Here is a 15,198-nt window from a genome sequence, read left to right as displayed (position 1 = left end):
TAAGTTAGATCAGCAAGCACGTTGGTTTATATTGCTTTTATTTCTGGAGTTAGGCTGAAATAATTTGAATATCTCTTTTAACCTGCTTTCCTGTCCAAAAGTGCTTGGTTATTGGAAGCCTTTTTTTTTTTTCTCAAACTAAGAGGCTGGACTCAATTAACTAATCAGTCCTTCCATTCTATGTAGAGAAAACTTACGAAAGTTCATATACCTATAAGAATAGATTACTGAACTGGAGAAGATGCGGAGGTGATGCCAGCACAGCAGTCTGCAAAAAACCCCAGCAGAACCACCCCCTAGTTTACCATTTCCAGATAGCTGAAGCAGTACAGAGCAGAAAAGATAAACAAAAAAACCTCCTCTGAAACCAACATTACATTGCTCTGTGGGAATTAATTTTCAGAAATGCAAATCAAATCTTAATCTTACTGTGCTGCAGTTTCATTCTCAGGAATGGATATTCGGAAGGGACAAATGCGGTATCTGCAGGTATGCTTGCTTTGGGATGTGCCACTGTATTTGTACCTAGTTTACAGTGAAAGACCAGGGCTACAGTTCATTCGGTTGAAGGGAGCCAAGGGACCCCAAAGGGAATCACGCTTTGAAGCAAATCAAAGCAAATAAGCAAAATGACACACAATTGAAATCACTGAACCCAAATCCACAAATTAAGCAAATGGAAGGCTCCAGTGCTGTCCCACGCAGTGAGCAAATCCAAAATACATACAAGTGGAAATTCAGGGTCAGTGGCTGCCCAAAAAGAAATAAATTATGTCCAAAAAATAAGGCATTTCTGTCCCTAGAATTCAAAACTTCACTAATGCTTTAATAAGCAGCGAGCTGCTGCTCTGCTCTGGCTTGCTATGAGCTGCTACTCAGAAGCCCTATTCCTGCATTAAGATTTCAGGATGTCTCAGATTCCCATCACAATTTCCTTTCCCATCAAGGGGAATGCACTCCAGTCTGTGAGGAAAAAGGCCATCCATTTTTCATTTAACAAACTTTTATCTACCTTGACTCTTAAGTATCCAAAGCCACACACTCAGGTAAGGTCACTACTCTCGTCTCCTCTTTCCGAAAGCCACCCTAAGATTAGACTCAGTTCTGTCATCAGGCTTCTCTGGGAAATCAAACATTAATGATGTTAGCCAGCAATAGTTAATAGTGTCTTATTTATTATGTATGAAGACTGAGATTTTTAAGAGAAATCACAAGCATTAAATGCACACATTTTACTTAATTTCATTGAGATTTGGGCACCAAAGTCTTTTAGGCTCCTTTAGGAAATTCAGCCTATAATAATAAATAATAAGCAAAAATGTTGCTGGGAGAGGAAACTTAATAGCCTTTTTCTTAAAGACCCAGATTTTATTACAGGAATGTAGATGCAGATTGCCACATATGCCAGACTAATGCTTCTCTTCAATTCTTTTCCTAACCACTGCAGACTAAGAATTAAGTAGTAAAATTGGAAAAAAAATATGCCACACATTTGGAGTGCTGCAGCAGATGTGCTTGTGTGTGTACACTGCAGGAAGCCATGTGCACTTTCCCAGCCAATATCTAAAAGAATGATCTGGTCTGTTTGCTGCTTGTGTTTTGAAAATTAAAATTCCTTAAAAATATTTAAGGTCTAAATAAAGGGAAAGGAGGACCTGGGATTCCTGTGATCCTGGAAGCCTTGGAGGATTAGGGAGTTTTCTTTCTACCAGTTCACAAAGACTGAAGCCCCCTATCATGGGCACAAGATTGTGTTATGGACTCCTAAGAAGGCCAGCTAAGGAAACCTAGCTGGTAACTCCCCTAAAAAGCATTCTTAAATCCTTCTTAGTCGACTCTGTGGGCGTTTGGTGCCCATGAAACATTTGATTTGGCTCCATCTGCAGAGTTCAGCCTGAGAACCAGCCACAGGATCTAGTGAACTAGCTTAAAATCACTTGCCTTCTTGGAAAGTAAACACCCAAAAGAAAAAAATAAACATATATGTATGTGCATACACACTTTTCTCAAAAGATTACCGTCCAAAGCATATCTAGTATTACAAAAACAGAAATTAAAATCAAGTTGTTCAAGAGAATCTTCCGGGACATTCTCTGGTAGCAGTACAAGTTCCACAAAAGAGGAGGCAACCTGTGATGAAATAACTTGGAAAGAAAGAAAGGAAAATACCTGTGGGAGACATTGTATCTCAGAGGGCTATAATGTCCTTCAGACAGAATGGCTAGGTTGGGATAACCATGTGTTTTCAGTGTGAGGAGTGAGAGAAAGGGTCAGAATTAATTTGATATAGGCATAAAAGCCTTGGCAACTCTATTCTATTACAGAATAATTTTGTAAAAACCCAGCATCTCATGCAAATGTCAGGAGGCTCAATGTTGCTGACAAACATGTGAATAGAATTAAGGAAAAGGTTGAGTGATAAAACGGGACTCTCTAATTTCCACTCCCAAGGCACTTAGATTAAATAAAAGCTAAAATCACTCTTTTATTTTATTCAAACATTCATTAGAGTTTTCAAAGATATGTTGAAAATGCCAGAATAAATCAGTTATTTGGCTTCAAGAGCTCTGAGAGTGTTTAAACCACATAATTTTTGAACTTAACATTCAAAAAAGAGTAGATTTCCTAAACACAGTTATTGTTCCATCTCCCAAAGGGGAAATTCTCTCATGAGGAAAATCGAGCGAGAAGGAATAGGTTGAAAATATTAGACTGTTAAACCTGGTTCTCATGGTGATTAAATTTTATATGTGCCTATGATAAACACAGATAACACACACAGACAACACACATAAACATATCCATTGCTTAAATGCTCTAATTCTTCTGTAACATTATGTTGAAATCTCTTTTTCCACTGAGAAGAATAATGGCAATTAGTTGCTATCTGACTGGAACTACATAAAATATAAAAACGTATTTTTTCATTTTACTGGCAGCTGTGTTCACACATTGCCTAGGACACAACTACATTTATGCAATAGAGTTAGTGTTGACCACACACAGCACAGAGCAGAGATACTGGCCCAAATGCACAGGTAGGTCAAATCTCTGAGATCTGAGACTGTCCTGCTTTTAGCTTTCTGACCACTCTTAGCTCCAGTGCCCCTGCAGCATGCATCGTGATCCACTGTGCCATGAAGAAATACCCAAAGGCAGGGATCAGCAATCTCTTGCTGAGGGACCAAAGGCTTGAAGTGAGAGCAGATGCCAAATGGCACTCTGCAAGACTGGGAACTGCTTTGTCTTGAGAGAGGCACCTGTGAACATTATCTAGCTCTTGGCTCTCACCATGTTTTGCACTCAGACAGCCACAGGAACCTCTTTCTTACCTACTGTTTCTCTTCCAGTCTTACCACAGAGTAGTCAGTAGTTCCCAGATCAAGAGGTGGGGGATGTAATGGCTGGAGTGTGCCATCACATGGGAGCTCTCTGCTAACCCTTTGCACCTCTAGCAAACACCTTGACCTGCCTCAAGTATACCATGAGAGCACATTTTGTGTCAGGCCGTACTCTGCATTGCCATTCACTCTCTGTTTGCAATCAAAGAATAGTCATGTGGTTTCCTACTGCTGCTGCCATCGGTGCCCTTGGCGGACAATCAGTTTGGGATCATATCGTGAACCTGGAAGGTGTCCTACAGCCAGGACACTTCAATGTTCCTGTCTCCAAATGACGATTTTGGACAAGGTAGACCAGCACTCTATGGGGAGCTTTAAAGGTTGCTTTTAGCCTGGAAATATGAAGCTTTCAGCTAAAACTGGCAGTGCCTGCTGGGTCTTGTGAACCAGCATGTCCAGCAACAAAGTATGGGTGTGTGATCACAAGTGTATTCTCAGCATATATTGAACAGGCCACTGCTCTGGGTGTGATGGCATAACCTTTCCATGGTTGCACCAGTCTGAACAGCAGTGCTGGTAATGACTGCTACTGATGCATGCTAATACTAAGAGTGCTAGGGATCTTTTAATAGATGCCACCAAAGACAGGAATTTTAGACTTTGGCAGTTTGTGCCTGGATTTTTATGTCATGAGGGAAACTGAAGTGTGAGCTGATAATTTTCAGTATAGTTGGTCAGAGGAAAAAACTCCAGAGGGAAATGAGAAACATACAAATTGATGTATCTGCACCCAAAGCCCTCAAGAACCTCATTGATGCCCTTTAATGACTTAACTTCTTAGCTGGAGGGAGGAAGGGAAAAAATCTGTCACATCAACTTTTTGTCAGGTTTAACAGTGTGCATATAGTAGGCCAATTTTTAAAAATTTAGGATCCCTTATTTTCCCTAGATGCAATTAATTCCATTAAAACAACGTAGAAAGTATTTTATGTCGATGTTGAATCCAAATGCCACTGAATTCAGGAAAATTTCCTTTATTTTCAATGGGCTTTGCTTTGAAGCTGTAAAGAACCTGAAAGGTGAGCATATATTTTAGTTTAATTTACACTTTATCACCTTATTATGCTTTGTTTTGTTCCTGAGGGTGCAATTATGTATAAAGAGCCTAACTTTTACCTCTTATAAATCAGTTTTGGATTTAACCCAGAATTGTAATGGTCTCAAATTATATGTGTCATGTTAAATGTCAGAACTTGATTATAGTATAACCCTTGCAAACTGGTACAAATGGGATGGTTGTGTCTAGTGCCTGGATTATTTATGTTAGTAATAATGTAAAAGAGAAGAAAAATCACAGAATTTGAGCTGAAAAAATAAGTTTGGAATAGCATCACAAACCATTTAATGTATAATGTACACTCTAAATCTGTTCTCAATATCCAGCTTGAAATCAGAAGTTTTCTAAATTTTCCAGGTTTTGGAATTTGTGTAACTAATAAGAAAGCACTGTTTCCTATCGGTGGTGTCCAGTTTATTACATTTGTCATGTATCAGAGACTTAAAGACCATCAAATAGACGACACACTGTGCAGGGTGCTGTATTTGTATGTAGATAGGGTCTCTGCTCTGAGAGAACTTTTGTTCAGTGAAGACAACTGACACATTAAGAGCAAGGAGGAAAGATTCACAGTAATGTGCACATATGTGTGTTTATCCTTTTCTTCTTCTTTCTATAAATACATATAAATGTTAACATTTTGTATGTCTTCATTTCTCATAGATATCACTCTTAGACAAAAGGTCCTTCAACATATCTGTTATTTCTCCAAAGAATGAGATACTTCATAGTTTTATGCAGGGATCTCTATGTGTGTTTTATAGGGTTTGAGATGGTAAGAAGGCTTCCATGTATTGTTAGCATGCTATTTTATTTTGGTTATATGCATTTGAGCATAAGATTTGTGGTTTAATTCGGTAAAGCCCTTTGAAACCTATTCTCAGTTAGTCTCTATTCTTGTTTAGTCCTAAAACTTCAGCATTCTCAATTGTTGTAATGTTGTATCACCAACATTTTTACCAAAAAATGAGTCAAAGCAGTAAGAGAGATAACTCCACATTCTTACAATAAATGCGGATGATAATGAAGGCACTAAATTAAGCAGCCATTGCTAGACATAGAGGAGTCTAGGGCTGTGGTTTGCAGTATCACTCTCAGCAGGTGACACCTGCTAGGCAGGCAATTCTTCCTATGGAGTTCTGATTTACCAGATGTACACACTAAAGCTTCACGTTCCCGTAGCTCACATTTCATCCTGTGTAATGTCATCAGCCAGGCACTACAAAGCCACGCCAATCTTGCAACTGGAGACAAATTCTAATCGAGACATGGTTTTGAGTTAATTCTGGGGAAACCCAACTTGTGAGCCCTTTTATATAAAGGGGCAGAAAATGTTCCCAGGCTTCTTTTCTCTGTGTTTTGCTCTGCAGCTCAACCTTGATTTGAAGAGTCTTATGTTCAATGGTCACTTACTCCCTAATACCTTGGGAGCAGGCAGAACATTGTAAGTGAAATTGAATGGAATAAAGCACCAAAGGGGAAAGGCTGTCAGGAGCAATTGCTTAAAGCTAGAAGGATAGACTACTTAAAATAAGATCTTGAAGCTAGAACATAAGGTAGTTATTTAATTTTTTGGCTTACAGTATCAAACTTGTCATTACCCTTTTAGGAAAAGTCTAAGAAAATTGTCAAGTACATGAAGGTAGCAGAAGTAATTTTATTTGATGTAAGAGGTTGGCATTGGTAAACAGATACATTCATTCAATGCATCATTAGCCCCAGAAAAGAATGATTGGATTCTGGCCAAAATAGAAGAAAATTCTACTAGGAAAGGGAACTGATCACAGCCAGATGAATTAGACCTATTGTGTAAAAAATGGGAACTTGTCAATTGTGATAAATTCTCATTTAAGATATTGGTGAGCCTGCTAGGAGACATTTGCATATATGGCAACGCAAGCATAATCACACTAGCCACTACAAGTATTGCCAGAACTGGATCCCTGTGCCACAAGTCACACCTCACATAGGCGGTGAAATACTCCCTGCCCTGAGGTGCCTCCAACAGAAATGGAAGAGACTGAGGAAGGAAGTAAAGCCAGTGGCATGCCCAGGTTTAGAGGGAGGTCTTGCCTGTTCTCCCACAGGAGGGCTGTTTTCCAGAACACAGCATGGGAAGCAGGTCTGCTGAGTATGGACAGAGACTTACAATGGGCAGAAACTGCACTCTACTGCAAAGTTTAGGTGAAAAAACAGGGACCCTGGGTAATGCGTCTGCCTGTCTTTGAGGCACTATGCAATAATGGTGCAGAGGGTAAGGAAGGGAAGTGGGGGATGCAAAAAGAAGAGAGATGGAGACCATTCCTGAGAAGTTATGAACCAGCATAGAGCCAGTTGCTTGAGACAGTAACAAATTCAACCTAATTTTCAAAAGAAGCAACAAAAGAGAGGATCAGCTTTTGATAGAGCACAGCAGGGAAAGCATATAAGTCATCTGCAATCAATAATTTTGCCATAAGGCTAAGCTACTTCCGTGATAAAGAGCTAGCTTTGATGTGAAAAGGAGCAGGTGCCTGTGGGAGGTCAAAGTTTGAAATGAGATTACTCACAAGGATCAGAAAGATAATCAAATCTGCCCACTTCTGTGGCAGTGACATATCAGTACAAAAGACTCAAGTTCTAAATAGCCACAGTTAGGAATGAAAAAGGATAACTGCAAAATCCTGATGAGAGGACAAAAGGGAAGAACGGTTTCTGAGGGCAACTCATTTCCGACTGACTTGAAAGGACCAAGCTCACTGGCCTGTTAAATGGCTTTTGCTGTTCAGTTGAGAGGGAACTGGAAGCAAGGACACTCAGACCCAGATACACAGAGAAACATGGGCCTTGCAGGGTTAGTAAGTCTTGCAATTTTAGGAGTGGAATACACGGAGCCCAAGTAAGCACCCATGGCCCTGTGCAACAAATGGAGAAAGTGGGACACACTGACTGGGAGAAAGCCAAAGTGAGCCAGAACCAAATGTTCAGAAAGGAGAAATGTGTCTGAAGTCCCACTTTTCTCATAAAATTACCCACAGCCCAGAACTGGGCACTTATGTAAAACTGGGATTTGCAAAGAAAAGTATCCTTCTGGACTGTGGTACTAACTCATCCCTGTGTGGGTGGTTTGCTAGCTCCTTTCCTCTCCTTGAAGACCCAGCTAGAGGAAGAGCTGTGCACCTTCTACACAACGCCCCATGGTTACAGCACCTGCTTAGCAAGTGTGACATCTGAGTTCAAGGGTTTTGGGGTTTAAAACTGCATATCCTGCACTCTTGAGAGTGTCCTGGCCTCCAGAGCAGAGGACAGGCTGGTGTAGGGGGCACGTTCCACTGGAGTCCAGACCATAACGGTGAAATTAACGTAGGGTTAGTGGAGCCAGAAAAGGGGCTAAAGAAGGAAATACTCTGACTTAGTGCTGAGTGTGTGGTCCCGGGAGGGCACGATCCTGACATCTTGGAAAGAATGAGCCAAACAGCTGCACCAAAAAGCATGGCTCGGTTTCACCACCCTGAAGTCCTTTATGGATCTTGATCATATGGATATTTGGATATCTGACCTCAGAGGTACAGCTACATTATACAGACAGCTTAGTATAGTGTTGAGTTCAGAGTTGTTTCAAAACATTCTTTGTTCAAATCCTCTGGCAGTGGTGACCAAAGTAACTCAAGGGTTTACAGACAGGGTCTGGAGGACTGCCTCACAACCTCGCAGCTCTCAGCCTCTGGTTTGCAGCCAACATGTGGCATCTAGTCTGCAACTCTCCAGATCAGATCCCTGGATCAATCTCTTTGGCTTTGCCTATGCTAGTAAACTGAACCAGGCCAGGCACAGCCCGGAGAGTTGTTGGCACACTAGCAGCAGTAGTGTGGCAGGGGTGTTTCTGGCCAGGGCCGGCTAGCGCTCTCCTGGACAATTTCTGGACATAGCTGAAGGGATAACACAGGCCTGGGACTGTCACTAATAGGCAGTACAGAGGTGCTCACCTCATTTTGGGGGGAAAAGGAATATGGACTTGCATCGTGTCATGCCATTTGTCAGCAGCCTGTTTAATCTACTAGTGTGAAAGCAGCACTGGTATTCACATATGGGTACATGCTTGGCCTCATCACTGGAGCTGTGACCTCCTTTCCTGACTGAGCACAAGCCTGTGCACATGGGGGTGATGGCAGAGAGAATGCAGAGTGGGTGCTGAATGTGCCACAGTACCAGAACAGGCTTTGTCCCATGCTAACACTGAGATGTCTAAGTGGGCCAGTACCCCTTCTCTCTTTTCATGGCATCCCAAAGGCAAGACAAAATGGCCTGGAAGAGTCTGGCTGAGCAAGGAGAGTACCCTGGTCAGCCTACTCAGATGATATCAGCAAGACAAAGTTTAGGGTAAAAGCATCACGACTGTCTTTGTCAGCCCAGAACAGCCTATTTGTAACTTGACAGCTGCCATGGAGCCTGAGAACATCAATAAAAGTTGTATTTCCTCCACCTTTATGTATCTTTTTTTCCTTTTGTAACCATATCTGCCTGTTTTTTCAAAGGCAGGGAAAGAAACTATCATTCACAGCTCATACCTGAACAACAGAACTAACTCTTTCATCCCGACAAAGAAAGATTACTTGACAGAATCAGAGAGTGTATCCAAAATCCTGTCTCTGAAAGAAGGGTTTTGATACAGTTTGATTATTCTTTTTCCTTCGTGCAGAAACTCTATTTCAGTTTCAGAAGACTCTTTATTTTGTTTTGATTCTTTTCCTTTTGTGTATCTTAGTCAATAAATGTCCAGACTTTGGCACTGATTTCTCACTCTGTTTGTCATGGCAACTGTGTAGTCCTTATTCTTCAGACCCTGAGCCTTGTTTCACTGTTCGATGTTGTTTAGTAATGTAAACACCTTTGACAGCCTGGGCTTAATTATTCTATCAAAATTAATACAACATAGTATCGTTAACAACTGTATGTAACAACTAATAAACAACATTAATACAAATCCAGGTTGTAGATTTGCTATCCCTCGTTTCAGCAGAGCTGACCCCTAATGAACATAATAAATATATCTCTTTATCATCTTTATCTTTATATTTATCTATAAGGAATAAGACTAACAAAATATTGGTTTGAATTTTAGAAATTCAGTTTATTTCAGGTGTTTGCTTTGAATGTCACTTCTGTATTCTAAAATTTTATTGAAATATATATATGTTACAATATATATTTGCAACATGCTTCTACAAGGAATAGCTCTTCTACTGTCCCTGTCTTCTGAAGGTGTTTAGGCCAGTAAGCCAGGCTAGCAAATCAGTTATAAACTCAGCAGCTACAGCCGTGCCATTTTCTGTCCTGCCACTAAGTGTGTTTGTGGAGTTTCCCAGGCAGCAAGTCAAGGTTGTGTACTCCTGTGTGGCCCTGTTATAGCCTGTCCTTATTCTCCTCATATCTTCTGGAGAAGCGCAGCTGTTCCCCTGCCTTTGGAGACTTGTGTTCTCAGCCAGTGCACACTTCGTTCTCTAAAACCTTATCCAATTTATATGAAAACTACTTCCAGTAAATGATCTCATAGTACAATTTGCCCCAGTTTCATAAGTCCTTCCACAACCTTTCTTGATAGCTTCAGTAAATGTCTTCAGTGTTTGTATCTTCCTCTTTCGTGGTTTATGCTACCTTGATGCTTTGTGCTTGGCACTCATGCAGATATCTATTTAAAAGTACGTTTTTAGCACAGGGATTTAGCCATCTGATTCCTATTAACAGTAATGGGAACTGCATGGCTAAGTCAATTACCATGTCCTGTGCTGAACATTTGCCACTTAGTACCTTCCCTTTGTTTTCCCTTTAAGATGTTTTCTAGGCTTTCTTAAATGAATGTACTGATCTGGGTATTGGAGCTGGATATGGGTCACTAAAAATCCTGCTTATATTGATGTGTATTTGTTGTTGTGTCCACAGACAGAAGCGAAATACCTCTCCTGGTATTGCGTGGCTTCAGCCATAGACTTTGAGCCTTTCATTTTGATTCTGCTTCAGATTCACCCACAAAGAAACAGAGGAGCAGTGTGAGTTGGACCGAGGGTACCACCACAGGACTCTCACATGAGGGCTCTCACTGAGTGTACCGTGGCACCTCTCAAATTCAAGTGCATGTTAAGTACCCAAGTGAGAATACAAATGAGCCTGAGCTCGACTCTGCTATAGACGACACAAACATTTCCCTTCTGTCTGCTGCTGTTTCTCTCACTGACAAGTGCAAATAAAGGTGGGACTGAGTGAATTCAAGAGGGTAAAGCCAAGTTTAGCAGTGAAGGAAATAGCTGGCAAAAGCCACAGACCATTGGAGAGATCAGTACTACAGCAGTAGTCAAGCTTGTGTGTGGTCTTGACATCCCAACAGCTGCATTTTTGCTTGCGGAGACGGTACTTTTTGCCAAAAGTGTTTTTGTCATCTTCTTTGGCTCACAAAGAGACTTTGTCCCTTCTGTTTAGATAAGGACCTACTTAGTATGACCTACATTTTCATTTTGCCACTGTAAAGAGAGAACAGAATTTCTGTCAGAATGGTTAAAGGAGGCAAAGAAAAAATATGCCAAAACCTCTGTTTTATTTTAATTTCAAGAATTAAATGATTTTTCTATTTTTCTTTGCAAATATTTTTAACAAAGTAAAAAAAGGACAAAAAAGTAAAGATGTTTATCAGCCGTGTCAGAAATTATTTTATTTCATTAACTCTGTTTCAAAGCTTCCCAGACGTGTAGGCAAAATTGTATGAGGGTAAGATAACCTAATTAAAATGAAGAGCTGGGAGTAGACTACTAGGTGGGTGAAGAGAGAGGGGGTAAAAACTCCTTCTGCCTCACTGTAGTAGCTGACACCTCCCTCAGCAGGAGCAGCAGCAATGAGAGGAGAGGGCTGTATGGATAAAACATAAGTAATATCTTTCTGGATGGTACACTGTCCGAGCAGCTTGCCCTTGGATTTTATATGCAAAGCAGGTGGTTTCTTACCCCTGCTTATCTTACATGTTCAGTTGTCTATGCCTAAATGTGGATTGTCAGAAGCAGTTCAGTGCCAGGAAGAATATCTGGAAGCACAGTTATTCACCTCCTCCAGATACATTTGTCTCCCATTTGCTTATCTATCCACCAGGAAATGTAGAAATACCATAAAACAACTGGCCTGTTGCTGAGATTAATATTCTGTGTTTAGCTTCAAACTAGCATCTAATAGCATTGCAACCTCTCTGTCTGGTTCTACTGAACTTTAGATCTCACTAAACAAGATGCACACATAAAAGGTTGTAAAGACCCTAATAATAATTACATTTAAAATAATTTTAGTCTGTACAACTGATAATTTCACATAGGAGAATTTGTCATTCAGGAAGAATTGGTCAAGGAGCTCCCATAACCATTGATTTTGCTTCTTAGCAAATCTTGTAATACTATGGAAGTCTTAGAAGATGTGTTGAGATTTTGAAAGGATGAGCTGAGGAACTGTATCCTGTTCCTCTGAACTCAATCCTGACGCAGGCTTGGTAAAACTAATATGGAACGTGGTCTGTCATGAGTTAAGGAATAGTTATGTAGTTAATGCCAAACAGCACGCGTTTTGTAGAAAACTGATTCTGTAGAACAACCCTGTAATGTAGCATAATTGGCTTCTGTAAGGCAGTAGGCTTAACATAGCATTCCCATGAACAAGTCTGACTAGTCCTAATCTGCCATAAAATTAATATGAGAGATAAAAAGGCTTTAATAGAGAGATGACAAAAAAACCCAGTAGAAAACAAGGAATTCTTCCAACAACGGAGGATTTGAGTGCTATCCTACAATTTGGTAGATACTGCATTATGGTAGGGTGCAATCCCTCATGAGCCTGGTTCATACAATTGGGGCATAAGTCACAATTCCTGGAAGGGAATGCATCCTAAGGAGGGTATGATTTCAAGTTTTTGATATGAAATGAAAGCATGTACAAGGACAGGAATATCAATTAAGAACGGTAGGTGCTTTTATCTTTTGTATACTACTAATGAGACCATAACTGAAAAAACATGACCATTTCTGGTGTTGCCATTTAAAAAACATTCTGAAAAAGTGAGAAGCATTCAAAAAAAGTTAAATGAAAGTTTTTCATCTGCTTATTTTGTTGAAGAGAAGGCTAAGGGATGGTTTGATCATGGTCTGTGAGTACCCACCTGAGGAACAGATTTCTCATAGCCAGTTCTTTAATCTAGCAGTAAAAAACATCATGAGAATCAGCAGTTGGAAGCTGAGGCAAGACAAATTTAGATTTGAAACAAGGAACTAATTTTTAACACAGAAGGTAGTTAAACATAGGCATAACTTACCTAGGAATGTGGTTGATTCTCCACCATGTGGACCCTTTATATTAGGATTGAATGTCCCTCTGAGACACATGCCATAGTTCAAACAGAAATTACTGAGAGGTTTCTGTGGCTATGTTCTGCTGAAAGTAAAACAAAATAATCTTTTGATGGTGGCTTTCCAACCTAAAATTTATGAGTTTTACCAAGAGTGTAAAAATACGAATTGAATATTAACCACTCCTAATGTCTACCTGAGACGACAGAAAACATGAAACTTCAGATCTGAAATGCAAACAGCATATTTTTAAAGGAGTGATGATTCACATGTTCATAAGTGTGGAAACGTCATCTCCTTCACTCCCTATCGAAACAAGAAAAAAAAAGAAGAACTTTCATATTATAAGTCTTTAAAATCTGGCTTGAGCAGTGGGTCATTAAAGCCCCGTGTAAGTATAGGTTTGGGAACTCAGTTACATGTGCCAGCCCTATGCAAATGGGGATAAAATCCTTGTACCACAGCAGATTGCTGGGCACTTGGCTTTCAGCATGGCTTCTACATAAAACTCCTTCTGAAACCCTAATTCTAATACCTAAATCACACCAGCTTTTTTTTTCCAGGCACCTGGTGTCTCGGTTGTAACATGTTTCCTATAGCATCCCTGTAGCTTTGACAGCCAGGCCAGATGCTCATTTACACCAGAACTGATATGAGGATGAAGAGCTCTTTGACAGAAGTGTGTACCAGTGCTTGACATTGCTAAAGGATCAATGTCAAAAAGCTTTATCTGTTCAATCATCACACCCATCCTATGCCTAATGGCTTTAAAAACTTACCTGGCCCCCAACTTTTTCTGGACTAATGCAAGTTAGTTCTGAACAATGAACCTGTGAACAACCTTCATTTTTCTTTGGCAGTTTTTAGATCTCCCAGTGGGTTTTCTCTTCCTAGGGGAGCCGTATATACATTTTAAAGAACCTTGGGAAGTCTAGTGGCTTTGAAATGAAACCAGACTAGCTCGTGAATCTCTCTGTGAAGGACCTGGCTTTTTTGGGGTAAGAAAACGACACAGGGAGTATATCTTGAAGACCCAATCAATCATATTGTTAGTGGTCATAGTTTTGAATGGAAGTGGAAGAGTCAAACTGTGCAAATTAGTTGTGGATGTTAACCAGATTTTATTCATCATTGGTCTATTTTTTGGAAAATCACTTCTACTTCTCATACACCTTGCCATTGTTTTCTACAACTAATAATGGGACTCCCTCCCATAAGACATAATGATATCACTTGGCATTTAATTTAATCAGTGCCATGCTTACTTGGCTTACCTGATCTTGGCAAAAGGTGGGGGGAAAAGGCAGTTACTCCTGAAGGTGGGATTCTTCAGTTTAAGTTTTATAAAGATTGGCAACATTGGGATGAATAAAGCAAAGAAGGAAAAAAGAAGTGAAGAAGTGCTGGTAAAGAGAGGTGACAGAAAGGTAACGGCAATTTGTAATTTGTATTTTATGGATGAAATTAAAAGAAAATATTGTGGAAGCAGAAAGGGTGTTTAGTATGAACTGAGCCTGTGTTTGGGCGATAGCTGAGAGATAAATATAATGTGGAACTTGGCACGGATACACAGATGCCTGAGCAGCTTCTGGAATCACTTCTCTTTCAGTATTCATCACATACATCACAATGGAGCTGTTTGAGAGGCATAAATAAATGTGACTCATAAATTTAACTGTGTTAGGCTAACAAGTTGCACTAAACTAAATAAAATAAGGAAAGAAACCTGTTAAACACAGAGTGCTGTAGTATTACACAAGAAATGAAATACGGCTCATGTCCCCAGCTGGAGGAGCACTCGTAGCTTATCTTCACAGGTTATTTGAGAACAGGTTGGCACACGTGGCCCATGAGAGCTTAGAGCAGGCATCTGCTAAACAGGTATAAATCACTGCAAAACCAAGTAGTGTAGCTATATTTCTGAAGTGAACAACCAAGACACATTTGCATTACATTTTCCCTTGTCTCCCTTCTCTCTGTGTCTCTGGTTTAGTTTCTTTATTTTCTAAAGGAGGCAGGACCTGAAGCATTGACCAGGGTTGTGGGAAAGTTCAGCTGCAAGCTCACACTGTGTCCAGCTCTACAGATTCGAGCACATTGTTTTGTTTCTCTTTGCCTCTATTCTCACATAGACCCTGTCTTTATACATTTTCTTCTTACAAGTCATTGGATAAGATGCACAAACTGCAGCTGGAGTGGGGATCAAAACTTAGGAATCTCACAGTCTCGTTGCTGGGTGATGGGAGAACTGTGATGCATAAATAGGCTGATTTATGTGGGCATGGTCCAGTGACGAGAAGAGATTAAGACCTCTGGTTGTGCTCCTTCTCAGATGTTTCAACACAGCTTATGAAGCAGGTCGTGAACTGCTTTAAATCACAGAGATGGT

This window comes from Gymnogyps californianus, chromosome 3 (genome assembly GCF_018139145.2).
Source record: "Gymnogyps californianus isolate 813 chromosome 3, ASM1813914v2, whole genome shotgun sequence".
Lineage (NCBI taxonomy): Eukaryota > Metazoa > Chordata > Aves > Accipitriformes > Cathartidae > Gymnogyps > Gymnogyps californianus.
The sequence above is the reverse complement of the archived record's forward strand: the minus strand, read 5'-3'. Positions refer to the sequence as shown.